We start from the raw sequence: 19864 nt of genomic DNA, 5'->3' as shown, positions 1-19864 counted from the left end.
ATCTAATAAACTAAGATTCAACATATGTAACTTGAATAGTATGTGGTAGACATCCAATTGGATCATGTTCAAGTAATAACTTAAATGGTCTATAGTATATGGATAAGATTAGGTGTCTTATCCTAATGACATACGGATATGGTCCACTTTGTAAATGTTACAAAAGTTGTAAGTGTTACAAACAATGTGATCCAAATCGTTCATATGGAGACACGTGAGTGGAGGTATCCTATACAAAGAGTTTGTATAAGATGAATCACGAAATAATTAATCTCTTTTTATAACACCGTTGACTGAAGAGATTAACATTTCATAGGATGACCATAGGTAACTCGATCTCAATCCTGAGTGAGTTATGGACTCTTGTCTATGAAAGCAACTTTGAATTTATATGGATGAGAGTGGCCCGAGTCACCGATTCACTAAGCCTACCATTTCGGGGACTTATTCGAGTAGGGAGTTAGGAACATAGCTACACAAGATGAAGTTCACTCCTTCTCGTTTTCGGGTAAGTAGATGAATTGCTCCCTTCAAGGCTGGTTCCGGATCTTGAACAATGAGGTCTCACCTTTTCATTAGCCTGAGAAGGATTTAGTTTATAGTTGGACTATATACTGATTATTCATAGAGGGATCAATGGTACTTAAAGAGTAAGAGGTAATAATAGGGGTAAAATAGTTATTTGATCCACCTGTAATTATGAGCAGTTCGTGAAGGGTTGGTTTATGGTAATGGTTATATCCATGGACACATAAATATATATATATAGTGTGAAAAGTGCAGTTGTGGGTCTTTAGTAGAGTGACTCACAGTTAATGAATATTGACTAATTTAATTAAAGAGCTTAATTAATTAATCTAGTATCATTGAAGCTTTTAATTTGTAAGTCCATTAGGTCCCCTTACTAACTCACTAAGAATCAAATAAAAATCATTTAGTTTTGGATTAATTTGAATTGTTCAAATTAAATAAGGTAATAAAAATTAATTGAATGAAATACAACTAATATAATGTATATAGATACATTATAATATAAAGTTATTTTGAATAAGATTCAAAATCAAACTTTATAATATATGAGAGATATATTGAATCTTATTCAAAAATTAAATAAAAAAGAAATATTTATTTGAATAATATTCAAATATTAATTATATGAATGAGATTCATATAAAACTATAGGTTAAAATTAATGTGAATGAGATTCATATTAAAATTATAGGTTATGAAAGAGAATTATATTTGAATATGATTCAAGTATAATTAAATAGATGATATTTAGTTTATTAATTAATTAATATTATTTATTTATTTATATACTAAATTAGATATAATATAAAATTAAATAAAAGATAAATCCCATGGGGAGTTATCCATGGTGTCAGTAGGGGGGAGTATTAACTCCTCCTCCAATTGACTTCTCTTTTAGTTATTAATTTTGAAGAGATGTGGGATACGAATGATTGATCATTCTAGGAACTTTCTCAATACTCACCAAAAATCTCTCTCATTCTAAAAAGTTTTTTTACAGAAAAATTCTTCTTTAAAATTTATCTTCTCTTCTCCAAAAGTTGGATCCTGCTATCCTGTTCTTGCTAAAGAATAGCAAGGTAACACTAGTGGTAGTGTCATGTTGATTCTTGTTCGAGGGAGAGCTTTGGAGTTTCTGAGAGTTCGTACGTGAAGGAATTACATAGAAGAGATTCTTCAAGAGTAAGATTACTTTTCCTTTAACATAATGTTTTTATAATATTTATCTTGTAATTGTTACAATTTCTCTGTTTTTATTGATTTTCTAAAATTGAACTCAATGGCACACAAGTTCACACGCTTCAGCATTGTGATTCAATCCCTTTCGATAAGTTTTACAAACAATTTGATCCAAATCATTCATGTAAAAATATGTTAGCGAGGGAATTCTATAGAATGAGTCTGTATAAGACCGGGCCACATAATATATAATCTCTCTTTGTAACACTGTTAACTGAAGAGATTAATATTACAAATGATAACCATGTAACTCGATCTCAATCCTAAGTGAGTTATGAACTTTTGCTCATAAAGATCGTTCTTTGATTTGTATGAGTGAGAGTGGTCTTAGTTGCCGACTCAATAAGTCTTCCATTTTGGAGATGATACCGAGTGAAGAGTTGGGAACATAGTTTTGCAAGATGAAATTTACTCCTTCCCAACTTTAGGGTAAGTAGATAGGTTGTTCCCTTAAGTGCTGACTCTAAAACTTGAATAATGAGGCATCACCTTCTCACTAGCCCGAGAGGGACTTTGTTTATGGTCGAAACATAAACAGATTGTTTAGTAGAGGATCTGTGATACTTAAGAAGCAAGAGGTAATTATAGGGGTAAAATGGTAATTTTACCTAGTTGTAATTACGGACAACTTGTGAAGGGTTGACTTACATAAATTGGTTAAATCAATGGACATAGAAATAGTCTACAGTTCATAGGAGCACAGCTATGGGCCTTTAATGGAGTGCCACATAGTTAATAAATGTTGATTAATTTAAATAAAGAGTTAAATTAATTAATCTTGTATCATTAGAACTCATAACTGTAAGTCCATTAGATCCTCCTGTTAGCTCACAGGGGGTTAAACGAGGAATTTTAGTTTTGAAAAAATTTGAAATGTTCAAATTATTTAAGAGAATTTATGTTGATTGTATATGATAAAATAAATATAATATATATAGATACATTATAATGCAAGGTTTATTTGAATAAGGTTCAAATTTAAATTGTACTATATGAGAATATTAATATTTGAATAAGATTCAAATATTAAATTAATATGAATTGGATTCATATTAAAACTATATGTTATGAGAGATTATGTACATTAGAATATGATTTACACATACATTAAATTGATATATGATATTAATTAAATTAGATTTAATTCATATTTAATTTAATTAGTTTTAATTAAATTTGATTTATTAAATTAAAATACTTCCGTGGTAGTTGCAGGGGAGTGGTGAGTGAGGTGAGGGGAGTCATATTAAACTTGCAGAGAATTCTGCATTTTGGATGTTGAACGTTGTTTTTATAGAATAACTTTCTCAATCTCTCTCTCACTCTCTTGCTCTCTAAAATCATAGAAAAAAGTTCTCTGCCAAAACTTTCTTCCTTTGACTTACAAAAAGGATCCCACGGTCCTCCGTGTTCCAAGAGAATAGCAGTGAAGGCTTTTTGGTGGTGTTCGAGTTTGTTCGTGTTTTTTTTTTTTTTACAAGACCAGGAGAAGATCTTTGAACTTTTGATCTACAGAGATAATTAACTTTCTTCCCTATCTTATAGAGAAGCATGCTTAACATTGTACTTGTATGTTTTTTCTGTATAATAATTCTTGTAACAAAATTGGGGTAAAAGCGATCACACACTTCCGCATGGAATTTCATTCTTGATCAACCATAAACCAAGTCTCTCTCGGGCCAACGAGAGGGTGGGGTCCCATTGTTCCAGTTCCAAAGTCAACACTTAAGGGAATTACTCATCTATTTTTCTAAAGGAGTGAATTTCATCTTGAGAAATTACTTTCTCAACTCCCTAGTTGGTCAAATCCCCAAAATGGTAGGCATATTGAGTCGCCCACTCGGGACACTCTTACCCATATAAATCAAAGACGGGCCTTTACATGCAGAAGTTCATAACTCACCCAAGATTAAGATTGAGTCACATATGAGGAAACTTCAATCTCTTTAATTAACAAAAAAAAAAAAAAAAAGTAAAAAATTCATGGTCCAGTTTTATACAAACTCTTTGTATAGGATACCTCCACTCACATGACTTCACATGAACAATTTAGATCAAACTGGTTGTACAGTTACAAAGAGGGTCGTATCCATAGTGTCACCAGGATAAGGCATACAGCTTTATCCATATTAGACTCTTTAAGTTATTACTTGAATATGATCCACTTGTATGTCAAGCACATGCTGTTCAAGACTACATATAATCACCTTAGCTTTTCCAATATTAGATTTTAGCTATGCAAAATAAAACACAAAATAAAATAACAACTTATTTTATTAAATATGAATAAATAATTTATTGTAAAACTACAAGTTTTAGGACATGAACCGAACATAACATGATTACTAACAAAAAAAATAACTTACTATCAAACAATAATAGCAAAGATAGTGAGACACAAGTGTTGATATCCCAATTCGGTGCAAAATCACCTATGTTTGGGAGGTTGTGTGTCTGATGGAAAGAAACTTCAATATATAAAGAGTTTAAAAATTATAATGAAGTATTATTTGATAAACTCCTTCTTTAGTGATTCAGGTAGAGCTTACTCTTCGGTTTCAACTTAGGCTCTCCCCCTAAGTTAGAGATCCTCTCACTTTCACAATAATGCTTCTCCAAACTTTTTATAAGATCCCTGAAAACAACGTATTTAGCTCCTCCTAAGTATGAAATCCTCTCACCTTCATAGGCAAGTTTTTCACAAGCTTTGGTTGAGGTCCCTCATTACCACATCAAAAAATCATCCTGAGTTATCACTTATTTCCTAAGTGATTTGCTACATTTATAACGATTCAACCAAGCCTCATTGACAGATCGAACAACCTACAAATAGAAAAGATAATTCCTTTAATCACAATACATGAAGGTTAACGCCTATCATCCCTTAGCTCAAACTCTCAATACATAACTTTTGTTTTTAATAAGGAGACTAACTATAAAACTAAACACTACCACAATATATATATGGCTAACTTCGAAAAGATCTTCAAAGAAGGAATAAATCATCTCTATAGGAAAAAGGAAGGCAGATTACTTAATCTGAAAAATCACGCTGACAGATAAGGAAAAAAATTCTACAAAATCTCTTATCTGTCACATAACAATGTTACAAAATATGTTGCTGACATAATTCAAGACGTGTTAAAAACATGTGGCTTAAGTTTTTCTTGTAATAAAATTACTCAATCCTACTGCATTAACAAACTCTCCCTTTGTCTTTTTTTTTTCAAAGACAAGATAAAGCATACAACAAAGCACGAAAATGGAAGTAAATTAAGCCAAATAGAACAACCACCACAACCACAAACCATTAGACAAAGAAACCAAATCAGATTAGAACAACCACACTAGTGTATGCTAAAAATCAAACTTATTCTCCCCCTTTTGTTTGACTTACAATATAGTCAAAGTTAATATAACTATAGGTACTAGAAGAGAGAAATAACAAAACCAAATTATCAGAAACAAGAAACCAACCAACAACAAATAAAACCAATTAGAACACTTGAAATCCTACCATCAGCAGAAATATCAATATAACCATCAAAGTACATATCATCTAACACATGCTCAAAGCCTTCAGCATTTAGCCCTAACCTATAGGCCACATATACACAGTTAATATATAACCTCATTAATTTTAATAAAACATTCACTTCAACCATGCAATCAGAATAGTACGAATAAAAACACTTAAAGTTCGTGATTTAGAGGCAAGGATATGCATTATGCATTTTCCAACATGAAGAGAAATATGGAAAGCTCCACCGAAGACATTAATATCATCAATATTCAAAATACCCTCATCAACAATCGACAGAATGTCGAGGACGGTGTCAAGCACATGATGTCGTTGAAATAGTTTAACACGAACATAATTAATACTCATATCGACGACAATTAGTTATCATTCTTAGGCCAAAGCTTAGAAACATCTCCAGTGAAATCAATAACAAACTCTCTTGTAGCAGTACAATGTTCCAATACAGACATGAAATCATCCATTTCCAACAACTAATTTATACCAAATGGAGAGAAGACAAAGTAATGACCCATTACATGAACTTTTCTTAACTCTAGATTACTTGGTTCATCAAGTTCTTGGGTAGATTTACAAGAAACGCACGAATCAATCCAACATAGAATGGATACGCATTTAAAACATTCATTAAAATAACAACCTTCTGAACTAGATCAATAAACTCTTCATAGTTTTGTGCTTGTTCAGATAACTCTTTCACAACAAAAATTCTTTTTCTAGCTACATATTTTCATTCGACAACATTGTCCTCAGTGTAAAAAGAGATGTCATTAAAAAAGACAACAACAATATTGAGTGGGAACTTCTTCCCATTAATACAGGTAGTGTTGAGATTTGTGTCCTAAGGTCTTGTAGTTAATTAATATAGTATTTTATTTAATTATAAATATGCAATAATTTACAATAAAAATCCAAGATTATTTCATGAGACTTGAACAGTATGTAGTTGACATACATGTAGATCATATTCAAATAATAACTTAAATGTTCTATAGTATATGGATAAGGTTTATTGTCTTATTCTGGTAACACTATGGATATGACCTACTTTGTAATCGTGACAAATGATGTGATCCAAATTGTTCATGTGAAGCCATGCAAGTAAGGATATCCTATACAAAAAGTTTGTATTAGACTAGACCTTAAAATAATTAACATTTTTTTGTAAAACTATTGACTTAAGAGAGTAATATTTCACAATATTACCATATGTAACTCGATCTCAATCCTAAGTAAATTATTGAACTTCTAACTATGAGAGCTCGTCCTTTGATTTTTATGGGTATAATGGCCCAATTCGCCAACTCAATAAGTCTACTATTTTCAAGACTTAACCGAGTGGGGAGCTGGGAATATAACTACACAAGATGGAATTCACTTCTTCCCGACTTAAGGTAAATATATGAGTAGTTCCTTTAAGGACTGATACTAAGTCTTGAACAATAGGGCCCCACCCTCTCACTGGCCCGAGAGGGACTTAGTTTATTGTTGGACCATAAACAAATTATTTATTAAAGTATTAGTGGTACTTAAGAAGAAAGAGGTTATATGGGTAAAATGGTAATTTGATCCAGCTATAATTAAGAACAACTCGTGAAGAATCGGCTTACTTATAATGATTATATCCATAGACACAACATGCTCTACAATGCATAAGAGTGCAGCTATGGGTCTTTACTAAAGTGCCCATAGTTAATGAATGTTGATTAATTTAATTAAAGAATTTAACTAATAAATCTCGGATCATTGGAGCTTATAATCTGTAGGTCCATTAGGTTCATTGCTAGCTCACAATGGATAAAACACGGACAAGGATTTTGAAAGAATTTGAAATGTTCAAATTCATTAAGGAAATGTATATTAGTTATATATGATACAATTAGTATTATATATTGAGATATATTATCATAGAAAGTTTATTTTGAGTGAGATTCAAAAATTAAACTATATAATATGAGAGATTTAAATAATATGAATGAGATTCATATTATTTGAATTAATGAGATTCATATTATAACTATATGTTAAAGTTAATGTGAATGAGGTGCATATTATAACTATAGGTTAAAATTAATATGAATGAAGATCCATATTAAAACTATAGGTTAAAAGTTAATGTGAATTAGATTCATATTAAAACTACAGGTTATGAGAGAGAAGTACATTGAATACAATTCAAATATATGGTTAATTTAATATAAAATGTTGAACTAAATTATTTATTTATTTATTATTTTATTTTATTAATTTAATTACAATTAAATAATTAACTCCCTTGAAGTTGCAGAGGGAGTGAGAAGTTATTGAGAGGAATTACAACTCCCATTTTCTCTCACTTACGTTTAATTGTAGAGAGTCTGCAAGAAAAAGAATGGATTCTTTTCTAACATGAAAAACTCTCTCTCAAAGAAACAAACTCTCTAAGAAATTTTATAGAGAATGAGGTCTCTACCAAAACCACATTCCCTGTAATTCTCAAAGGAGGTTCCCACCAACCAGTCCTTGCAAAAGAATAGCAAGGAAGATATAAAGAAGGTGTCCTACTTGCTAAGAAAACTTAGAGAAGATAGAATAACAATTATGCAAAAGTAGTATTTCTCAATCTTATTTGTATGTTTAACCTAGTAGTACAGCACGGTGATGTTCTGTGATTTAAACTGTATAATTTTTTCTTTCAATTCAAAAACAAAAGCGATAAAATGCTTTCGCTATGGGATTCAATCCCTTTAGGTAGGACTATCTTTTACTTGAACTGATTCGTCATCGTTAGACAAAGAAATAAGATTACTCTCTTTATTAATGGAAGATACAACTTTAGAGACATACTGCTTCATTTCTTGCCTAGGAGTAGCTTTTTTTAGGACCGGCTTAGCTGGAAATTTTGACTTGGAAGTTCTCTTTCTCTTCTTTAAGTTCTTTTTCTCAATAAATTTTGTCTTTATAGCAGTTAGAGAAACAACGGACTCTATCATAAGAGAATATTAGCCCTATCTTCAGATGAAGCGATATCAATATCTTCTTATGGACAAGAGACTATGCCTCTATGTCTTCCTTTATATTTTTCACATTAGTTCCAATAACATGAGAATGAGTAAATGTCACATTCATAAGAGGATCAACGATTTCTTGAGGATCAATTTCAACAACAACAAAAGCAGTGGTTTCAATTTGTTAAAAAAACAGAGACTTGCCATTTTTTATATTTTCAGATGAGACAACAAGCATATGACTTACGTTTTCAGTGCTTCCAGTTGGAACAACAGATTATACAACAGTATCAGGAGACACAATGGCTTAACCCAAAGATTCAGCAAAAGCATTATTATCAATAACAATATCACATGACATATGAGGCTCAATTGTCACACCCCCTCCTGAGCTTACTTCTCAAGCTTGAAAGAAGGTGTGAGGACGGTAGATACCACCCTTTTGTGATACCTACTGTTCGCTCTTACCTGTTTTGCTTAATAAACTCACAACCAATGAAATATATCGACAACTCTTTGGCTTAACTTATTTTATTACAACTCAAATAATTTTTATACAACACTAGCTCCAACTTTAGATAACTCTAACTCCTAGGTTACAAAACTCATAAACCTTAGTCCGAAACTGCAACTGTAGTGTGGCAGACCTTGACCTCAAACAGTACCCTAGAATTCTTCTCTTTCACTACTTAAGGGGAAGAGGGAGAAAAAATTGGAAAAACATGAGCTGGAAGTCCAGTGAGTGGTATGTTTTATGCAATAATAGGTTTTTCTTTTGAAATTCATTTTGAAAACGTTTGCACAGACAAACAGTCATAAAACAATATCAGAATGAAAATGTAACCATCCATTCTGGTAAGTGAGATAATACTGACATGATCATATGTTTCTTGAAGATGAATAATTTCAACCAAATACAAGATCAGGGAAACAGGTCTAGTACCCAATAAAAAAGTCGTCGAATGTGCACATGTCGACAATATCCCCTTAGACATTCTTAAGTACGCTGACAATCCCAACCAGATCATACTGACAATCCCAGCCATATGTTCACGAGGTATGCTAACATTTCCCAGGTACCATTCTGGTTTTCCAATCAAAGCATTATAAAACATGTTTTCAAGCGAAACCAAAGTTAAAACAATCATCCAGGAGAAATAACGGAAAACCAGTGATCAAAATCCAAGAAATCACATTTTTTTACCATGCCAAGGTTTTAAAAACCATACATACATACACACACACGCAAAATCACGCACGCATATATATAATACCATATATGTATACAGATTCAACTAAAACATTTGAAAATAAACCACTTACAGTTCACCAATAGGTGTTTCCCCCTTTTCAAACTTCCTGGTTTTCCTAGTTCTTCCTTAAATTTTGGGCCTGCATTAGCCTAAATTTTGCTTAAATCATATGTTTAGGGCTAAAATAACCTTAGAATATCTTCTTGGCCCTAAATTTAGCTTCAACTCCAACAGACATGAAACTAGGCCTTTTGACACCACCAAATAGCAGTTGGGCGCATGGTGGCCTTTTTTAACACCAATTGGGCACATGGTTCTCTTTCCAAATCAGTTGGGCACATGGTTACCTTCCTCAAGACAATTGGGCACATCGTTGATCCTCTTCAACGCATAGATGGGACCTTCAACGCATGATCACTCCAACTTTTCCCCAATTACTTCCCTTTTAAGTCTTTTTCAAGAACTTTTTGATTTGTGAGGTGATATAAGATCCTCCCAGGAGTATTTATAGGTTTTAACGAGTCATCCTAGTCACCCTCTACAACCCTCGATGCATGAAACCTTCTACTTACATGAATTTTAGGTGTCTTCCCCATGTTGAGCCACCACTTACTCTTTGCCACCACATGCTTTCATGCAAGCTTGATGTGTCATTTCCTTCTTCGTTCAATGCATGCATGCTTCCACCTCCTACTTTGGTTAGTTAAGATTTTATTTGATTGAGCCATGTTTCTCACCTCGTTTTCATATTGACCTTGCTCCCCAAGTTACTTTCAATGCATATATGCTCTTTTTAGAGCATGGCCTCCTCTTCCATGCGTTCAACTCCTCCAATTCTCCCTTCTTGGATCTAGCTCCCTTCTCATAGTATGGTTTCTCCCCTTGATTATGTCCAAAGTGCTCAAATATGCAAGTTACGCACCCACTTCTTTCCCTATGCACCTAACCTTCACTTTTCTAGTGTTTCTTCACTTGTTGTGTCATATGTCGTCCAACACTTAGCCAAATTCTCAACCTAGGTTGCCCTATGTGTCCATCTTCCAAGGACTATGTGTCCAACCCTAGATCTTCTACTTGGTTGTGCATGACTCAACGCATGTTTTTCAACACTTAACCAATTCTTCCCTTACGTGTTCACTTAACCCTAAACATCCTAAGAAAAATCTTCTATGCGTCCAAGACCCCTTAGTATGCACCTAACATGTCCAATCTTACCCTAGTGTGCATCTAATTTTTCCTTCTCCTCCCAAAATATGTTCTACTTGAAATGCCTTATCCATGGTTAAGCCTCTAATCCTCATATCCCTGGTACTTAGTCAATTCTTCACTTTCCTAGACCAACTTGGACTTCCTTGAAGTTCATAGTATAGTTCCCCATGTTCACGGCATAGTTTCTTATGTATGTAGTATGGTTTCCAAGATGTCTTCCATATGTCCAAGATAGCTTCTTCATGCATCCAAGTTGTTCAACTAGGGGTTACTTTGAGACCTTCTATGCACCCAACTAATCCTCCATGTGTCCAATTCTAGCAAAATTTTAACACTATGCATCCAACATGGTCTTTTATGCTATGAGTTGAACTTCTTTAACTATGCTACGATTTTATGCTATGAATTGAACTCCTCCAATAATGCTATGACTTTTCCTACTCAACTATGTAATGAGTTGAATTCTTTTTCAACACTTAGCTAACTCTTCACTTACTTAGGCCAACTCATGCCCTGAGAAATGGCCAACTCATGCCTTGGAATTTCTTCAAGTTCACAGTATAGTCCAACTTCACGGCATAGCCAAGTTCATAGCATAGTCCAAGTTCACATCATAGTTTGAGTTCATAGCATAGTTTGAATACTTAGCCAAATTTCCTGTTATGCTATGAGTTCATAGCATAGTTTACATACTTAGCCAAAATTCTGACTTCAAACTACTATGCCTCCAACACTTAGAAATTTTTCTAAGTACTTTTACTTCTTCCAAAGTATAGTTTAGATACTTAGCCAAACTTTTTCCTTCCAAGGCTTCAAGTCTGAGTTCTTTTCTCAACCCTGTGAGGGATCCGGTGCTACATCAACAGTTATCCTAGCAGCCACAATTTATTCAATCACGGTTTCAATAGAAGTAACAACATACTTAGTGGGCACAACAAGGTCAATATAATTTACAGAAATAATGTCAATACTACCAAATGATAGCTTATGTGGGGACAACAAACCGCTGACACAATAGTTTCGACAAGAGCAATATTTTCCAATAATAGATGAGACAACAAGTTCAACATTATCAAAAGTGATTTTAATAGGCGAAGTAGTCAAAATGTCAGACAACTCAGCATGATCAACAACATGATTAATAAGGTCAACAATCATTATAGATATAACATAATCAGCAAGATTCACTGACTTCATCACATTAATATCAACATTGTCAGTAATTTAGTTAGCATTCACAATCCTAGTTTCTTTAGAACTGACATGCCAGTCAAGCTAAGTCACATTTCTACACTTATTTACAAAAAGATTAGTTCTAGCAGTAGATGTATTGCCTTCTAGTTCTTTAGAAGAGGCAGTGGACTAACTGAAGTATCCATAGAAACATACCTAACGGACTCGGTAACATGTTCTGTGAGGTCTTCCATTGTTATAATTGTTACTATAAGAAATCTGCCATTTAGCGACGAAAAGCTAGCGACTAAAAATACATCGTCGCATCTCTAGGGACGAAATGCATTTTCCATTGTAAAGGTTATGGCGAATACATAAAATATCGCAAACTTGTGACTATAAATCCTATTCATCGCACAACTCATGCGACTAAAAAGTAACAATCGCATAGTAAGGTGTGACTATTGCCAATTACGTTGCACTATGAGATGAAACGTGGGAAAAGTTGTTGGCCCAGATTGTGACTAAACCTCAGTTAGTCGCAAATTACGACTTTTTGTACCTTTTTCGCACGCCCAATTAATTGGGCAGGACATAACGGTGCTATAAGGTATGCGGAAAAAATAAATTTAGTCGCATGATGCGACGATTTGGGCCGTAGTTACAAATCGTAAATCTTTTCCCCAATTTCCTTTTCTTCTTCGTTTGTCACATCATTCTTTAGGGTTTGGTTTTCTTCTTCTTCCAATCCAAAAGTTGATCGTCATTCATCAGGGTTTTTTTTCTTTTCTCTCTCTTTTGTTCACCACCATTACCGTCGGCACGCATCCGGTAGCCTTCCGTTCACTGCACATCACCGTCACAGGTGGGTTTTCTTCCTCATCTATCTCTATTCTGTTTCTATATCCTCATTTTCCCATCTCTCAGCCTCACTCTCACATGTCTTCATAGGCTACCGAAAGTTGCAGCTTCAAGCACCTTTGTCGCCACCGTTGCTGTCGCCGCCGAATTTGTACTTAAAACCCTCGAATTCATAGTAGAATCCATCGCCGTTAATGGGTATTTACGTTTATTATATCATTTGATTTTTTCATATGATATTTAAGTTTATTTTGTATTTAAAATGTAATTTGGAGAATGGTTGAAAGTTTTATGTGTTTGAAGAATGGTTGTGACTCCATTGTAAGTTTAATTATGTTCTTTTATGTCACTCTATTGTAAGCTTGATTTTGTTCTTGGTTAAGCCCCTTAAATGAAATCTGGAGAATGGTTGTGTAGTTTGTATGTGTTTTAAGTGAGTTTTAGAGGATAGTTTGTGTGTTCAAAGTGTGGATTAGAAGTCATTGTGTGATTGTGGATTGATGAGTTTAATGTATGAGTTGGAAGTCATTGACATTTTGGCAAGTAATATACATTTGTGTCTATTACTTGATTTATGTGACTCCATTGTAAGCTTGATTTTTGTTCTTAATTAAGCCCCTTGAAATTTTTTAGGTCCTTTGATTATGTTGAAAGTAATTGATTATTCTTATTATGATGGAACATTGAAAGTTATACACATTTTTGTTTAATTTAAATAAGTTTATGATAAGTTTCTATATATCATTTGATGCTTGTTTTTAGGATATTTGAGTTTATTATGTATTTAAAATGTAATTAGGAGAACGGTTGTTTGTTAAATAAATGTTCCTCATCCGTTAGAGGCTATAGATTTTCTGCCACTTGGAAAAACTATAAATATATAATAATGGAAAAGGGAGCGTGCTCATAATGAATTGAATTGGGTGAAAAAAAGACATTTTTTTAGCTACCATACTGGTAATTCTTAAAACTCGACATAAATTCGATGTAAAGCATATTGAGAAAAATATTTTTGATAATGTATTGGGTACTTTATTGAATATTGAAGGAAAAACGAAGGATACAGAAAAAGCACGTGTAGATTTAATGAAGCTGAATATTCGTAAAGAGGTGCATCTTCAATGTGTTGGAAACAAAATGGTGAAACTGCATTCTAGTTATACATTAACAATTAACAAGAAAAAAAAAGAAGAAGTTTTGCAGTCTCTTGAAATCAGTTAAGTTTCATGATAGTTCTGCATCCAACATCTCAATATGTGTTAGTGTCAAAGATAGAAAGATACATGGACTAAAAAGCCACGACTTACATGTGTTATTGCAAAGACTATTACCAGCTGGAGTTTTTCCTTATTTACCAGTGGATGTCAGTGGTGCAAATATTGAATTATCATACTTTTTCAAAGAACTACGTGCGAAGACATTAACTGTTGAAACTTTGAATAAGCTACCAGAGCCAATTGTGATAATTCTTTACAAGCTTGAAAGAATATTTACTCCAACATTCTTTGGTGTTATGGTTCATCTAACTATTCATTTACTTGAGGAAGCCAAACTTATTAAACTTGTCAGTTATAGTTGGATGTATCCAATTGAGCAGTATGCTTCTTCTTTTAAATTACTGATCAAACTATGTTAATTGTTATGCTCATTGTTCAAACTACTACGTAACTTACGTTTAAATGTAGGAGTTTGAGAAGACTAAAACAATATGTAAGAAATAAAGCTCGTCCTGAAGGTTCAATTGCAAAAGAATTTATAGTGAAAGAATCATTCACATTTTGTTCATTGTACTTGCATGGAATTGAAACAAAGTTCAATAGAACAATTTGAAATGATGATACGGTAGACAATAGTAAATCAACAAATATTAGACATCTACCTATATTTTCACAAAAAGCACGTCCAATTGGTAGTTCGCACATGAAATTACTATCACATGTTGAATTACAGAAGGCTCATTGGTATGTCCTAATCAATTGAACTCAAGAATAGAAATCTTCCTAATGCACCTGAGGTACATGAAACACACTTTGCATAATGGTTTAAAGACAAAGTGAGTATATAACATTTCGTTTCATTTTTTTTATATACGAACAATAAAAACTTCATATTGATAGTGAGTTTCTTCATCGTGCTTAGATGCAAGCACAATTTCGTTCGACATCTAATGAAGTTGTCCGTGAGTTGTATGCATTTTCACGTGGCCCTGATATTCGAATCAGTTTGTATTCTGGGTGTATTATCAATGGTGTGAGATTCAACTCAAAATATCGAGATGATCGTTGCACAACTCAAAATAGTGGAGTTTATAATGTTTTTGGAGGACATGATAGTGAAGGGGCAAACTATTACGGTAGTTTGATTGAAGTTATTGAACTGAAATATATTTATATGAAACAAATTACTCTATTTTAGTGTGATTGGTATGATACAAATCTCAAGCACAATCGCATCCGTGAAGATAATTATTTTACGAGCATAGATACTCAATACATTTGGTACAAAAATGAACCATTTATTCTTGCATCCCAAGCACACAAGTATTTTATGTTGATGATATTTGGTTAGGGAACGATTGCAAAATAGTCCATAGAATTCAACATAGACATTTATGGGATGTGCCTGAAATAGAAGAAGTTGACGAACTCGGTAGATGTCCATCAACGCGTGTATGAAGTTGGTGATTTTAAAAACCGAACACTTCACAAAAATGACATAGATCCAACTGTAGTTTGTGAAAGCGGTGATTTGCTTGAGATAGTTTTAGATATTGATGACCAAATGGAATTAGAAGATGATAAGAATGGAATGATGAGGATGAATACTTATAAAAAGTTTGAGGAAGACACATAGTTAGTACATTGAACTTTTTTATCTTTGTTGCTATATTACATTTTTATGTTTAAAATATAATTTTATGTTTCATAGGAAAAAATGTCATCAAGTAACGATGATAACACCGTAGATATGAGTCCTACATCATCTAGTAATCAAGTTTGTGGTGTTACATGCAGGGTTGGACTACATCGAGTCATTGAGAGAAGTGGAGGAAGAATCCGTATCTCATGGGACCCTTTCCCTGGGAAACCAGTTGGCCTAGTTGCAAGTCTATTCAATAGACTATTGGGACGTTGGTGAGGCAGATTTTCCTGTTGACTTGTAAAGGAAAAAAAACAAAATTCCAACGAAGACTTACAATACTATCATAGAACAACAGTTGATAAGTTAAGTTTGTTTTTTTCTTAAAAAAATTATATAGTTTATTACTTAACTACGATGTGATACTAATTACTAAAATTTTATTATTTTGCATAATAAATTTGACATAGACTGCTCTCAACCATATATTCGAAGCTATATTGAATATGAGATTGGTACTCCATTTAAGGACTACATATCGAGATTATATCGATATTATAAAAGATTGGGTGATCCAGACCAAGCTCATCAACATTTGTATAAAGTTGTTAGTCCTTGAGATTGGTAGTTTTTGTGTACTAGATGGGAGTCTTCTAAATATAAGGTAAATGCAACTTAATTTGTAATATAGAAGTAAATATTTTTTTTTTTTTAACTATACATTATAATATAGGAAAAGTCAAAAGGAAATTAGTAGAAGTAAACTCCCTTTCAATCATTGTGCTGGAATGAAGTCATTTCTACCTCATCGAGAAGAAAAGGTATGATAATATAGTTTATTTATACCCACATATATTAGATTGCTTATAACTATTGAGTAATATTTTTAATAGATGAGGGAGGATGGTATGTATTTAAGTCTGATCGATATCTTCTACCAGACTCATTGGTCTGTTGCAAAAGGTTGGACAGACGATTTAGCACGTGAAGCATATGTAAGTAATATTTACAATGTTTTAACAAATAATAGGTAACTATGTTTATGACATTCTTTTGTTTGTTTTGAATCGTATATAGGGGGAAATGGTGGCTTTAAAGCTAGAGCAACAAAACACAAGTACGCCAATGTGCAATGAACAAATTATGGTGACTATTTTAGGGAGCAGACCTTCATATGTTAAAGGCATGGGTTATGGACCAAAACCACCACGATTTCATAAAGAACTGTACTCACAAGAATATGTCCAATCACTGGAGGCATGCCTTGCAATGACACAAGAACTTATGGAGAAAAATATCATAAGAATGAAAGAAATAGAGCCGTTGTGGAAGAAGAGTTACAAAGTCAACATCAAGAGTACGACAAAAGACTCAAGGAAATGAATGAAATCCTAGAAAGATTCACTTGCGGAAGTTCATCTCTCAGCAAGGTAATTTTATTAGTTTCAAGTTATTTTCACATTAGTCAAATTAGTATTAACTTCTGTAAATTGTGTTTGTCGTTGGAAATGTGGGGTTGGTAGGGGGTTGAGAATGTGTATAGTTATGTTAGAATTTGATGAGTTTATGTTGATTAGGTCCTCTGATTATGTGAGATTGAGTTTTTGTGTTACTTATATTGTTACTTGATCATTTATTATTAGGTTTGTTATCTTGTTGTGGTAGTAATTGAAAGAGTTCTCACTTGTTCCATGGCAACAAGTTCTATTGAAAATAGTTGTGTTTGTCCTTGAAGGAGGGTAGTTATGTTAGGATTTGATGAGTTTATGTTGATTGGATCTTTTCATTATGTGAGATTGAGTTTTTTTGTTACTTATGCTCTTACTTGATCATTTATCGTTAGGTTTTTTATCCTGTTGTGGTAGCAATTGAAAGAGTTTTGTTGTTATGTTATGATTGCAAAATGTATTGTTGATTGAAAAACACCACTGAAAGAGTTTTTGTTTATAGTTTTTCCTATATTTGTTTTGTTCTCTTTGCACTATCGTTTGTTCTTCTATTTGTCTTCTTGGTTACCTCTTTCTATGGTCGTTCGTGATAATCATGTAACTTAATTATGTTTGAAAATAGTTTCCTATGTATTTCTTTATATGTGCAAGACTAAACTGGAATTTGGTGGTAAATATTCACAATTTTTAGAAGAATGCATTTTGTTTTGTATATTCTGAACTAAATCATGAACTTGTTGGTACGTATCATGATTCAAACTTTGTTGGAAATTATTTTTTGTAGTAGATATTAAACATTCTATAGACATGTAGTAGTATGATACAATGGAAAATGTTGCACAGTTTTAATCCCAACTGGTATGATATCAGAGACAATTTCGTGATTTAACTAATATTACATCTGATGTTTGCAACAAGGATTATGTTTGAAATGAATAATATTTTTGGAAACATTATTAAAACTTGCGACGAAAATTATAACATGCAAGATTAATGCGTCGAAAACGAATGAACAAACAAACAAGTGTTGCAATATGCAACAAATGAACAATTTCATCACACATTGTGACTACAAAATAAACGTCGCGTCCTGCAATAAAATAAAAAAATTCGCATATTGCGACTAAAAAAAAATCACATGATGCAACGAAACAGAAACGTCCATAATGTGACTACGACAGAAATTCGCATAATACAACAAATACGATAAGTCACATGATGCGACCAACAAAGAAAGTTGCATATTGCAACTATTTAACTCAGACGCACTATGCGACGATAATGTGCGACGTTTCTCTATCGTCGCTTATTGCAACGTTTTGCAAATAAACAATGCAAAAACCTTTCACCGACTAACATTTAGCGACGATTGGTTGCGAGTAATATTTTTAATCGAAAATAGGTTTTTACAACGAATTTTTTTCGTCTCTAAATGCCAATTGTTTTTTAGCGTTGGAATATGTGCCCTAAAATCTCGTAATTAATAAGTGGTATAACTTTTGGGATTTTTTAGTCTTCTTCATTCTTTTTTCGTATAAAGATTCTATATCTCCCATAACAACGATTCTCCAACAATAATTCACTAAAAAAATATTGCACAAAGAATCTAATATTATGAATATTATAATAATAAATAGATGTCCATTGCTTAGTGTCCCAAAGTCATGTGTCACCTTTCATGTTGTCCATGTGTCTTGTAATTATTCATGCTTGGTGTCCAGTAAGTCCACATCCTACTTGCCAATTTATCTATAAATAGTGGCATTTGGTGAATCTTAAAATTTCACTTCAAAATTCCACTAATTTACATATTACTCAATTTTATAATTTTAGATATTTTATGTTTTTAGTTATTTTATTTTATATTATATTTTATATATTTAACATTATTATATAAACACATTATTATATTATATGTTCTTCATATCTGTGTTCTTATTGTGCTCCTCAATTTCACAACATGTTATCAGTACGAGCTCATATCGTTTTTCCTGCTAAATGTAGGTCATAAAGGTATGTAAGTTTTTCCCTCTTCGTTAGAATTAATAAATTTAATGTTATTTTTCATATTCAATATATATTAAATTTCTAACATAAGTACAATATTTTATGATAGTGCTGCCATGACAAATCTCACAAAATTAGAATTTGCCACCCTTGATATTAACAGCAGTAATTATTTGTCATGGGTACTTGATGCTAAAATTCACCTGGATGCTATGAACTTGGGAGAAACAATTAAAGAAGGAAATACGAAATTCAGTCAAGAAAAAGCAAAAACTATGATTTTCCTTCGTCATCATATCCATGAGCGATTGAAAATGGAGTATCTTACAATAAAAGAACACTGAACCTTGTGGAAAAATTTGAAAGAGAGGTATGATCATAAAAAAAAAAACAGTTATTCTTCCTAAAGCTCGTTTTGAGTGGATGCACTTGAGGATACAAGATTTCATATCAGTAAGTGATTACAACTCCGCATTATTTAAAATCAGGAGAAAAATTATTGATGTTGATATGTTAGAGAAGATATTTTCTACATTTCATATCTCGAATATGTTCCTGCAGCAGCTATATTGAGAGAAAGGTTTTAAACAGTATTCCGAATAAATTTCATGTCTTCCCGTGGCCGAACAAAATAACGAGTTATTGATGAAAAATCATGACTCTCGACCAATCGGAACAACATCATTCCTTGAAGTGAATACTGTGAATTTTAATAATAATCGTGGTCGAGGTCATCGTCACGGTCGAGGTCGTGAT

The sequence above is a fragment of the Benincasa hispida genome, chromosome 1 (genome assembly GCF_009727055.1).
Source record: "Benincasa hispida cultivar B227 chromosome 1, ASM972705v1, whole genome shotgun sequence".
In the NCBI taxonomy this organism is placed as follows: Eukaryota; Viridiplantae; Streptophyta; class Magnoliopsida; order Cucurbitales; family Cucurbitaceae; genus Benincasa; species Benincasa hispida.
This window is presented reverse-complemented; position numbering follows the sequence as displayed.